Raw genomic sequence first — 779 nt, 5'->3', positions numbered from 1 at the left:
TGGGAGGGAGAAGGGGAGAGGAAGGGGAAGAAGGAAACGAAGAGGAAGAGAGAGAGGGGGAGAGGTAGAGGAGCTAAGGAAGGCCTCTTGAAGTATTCGATGCTGCTTGTCTTTGTACATCACCAATGGAGGTATATAATGCAGTATAAAGAGGTTCCCAAGCATGCTGCTCAAGGGAGTACTTTGTTTTCAGAAAAATTATTAACATTTCATAAATCTAGTGTTTTCTGAATTAGGGAAATATGATTCTATCATTGAAAGTGGTGAACAGTGTATCTGGGCCTAGAACGCAGAAGGGAAGTGATAGGGATCCCTAAAGAATAGGCAGGGAGACTAAAGAGCCTTTCCCTTCTCAAATTTTCTTTGACTGACTCTGGGCAGCATGGTCTGATTTCCCTTCTCGGGTTTTCTCTCTGCCCCGCTTAAACATAGCTCTTCCCAAGCACCCCTAGCCTGTTTTACTGTAAACGGTGACTATACTGGGTCTAATCCAACTCTTTTGAAGTTAATCCAGACGGCAAGCAGCTGGGGTCCTCCAAGCCACTAGGAGTCCCCAGTCATTTACGTGATGCTCAGAAAATGCAGTCTGAATTTGTCGTAGCTCTTAGGCATTTTGCCAATAATTGCTGAGTGATGGGGCTGGAAATAGGGAGCGGTGGGGGGAGGCGGTGGGGGGGGGGAACAACACACGGTGGAGCTCTGCATTGTAAGCCTCCTCTGAATTTTGACAAAGATTCATTACTGGAATATCATCGAAGCTTGAGAAGGCCACCAGTGAC

Source organism: Pteropus vampyrus, unplaced genomic scaffold (assembly GCF_000151845.1).
Source record: "Pteropus vampyrus isolate Shadow unplaced genomic scaffold, Pvam_2.0 Scaffold472, whole genome shotgun sequence".
In the NCBI taxonomy this organism is placed as follows: Eukaryota; Metazoa; Chordata; class Mammalia; order Chiroptera; family Pteropodidae; genus Pteropus; species Pteropus vampyrus.
This window is presented reverse-complemented; position numbering follows the sequence as displayed.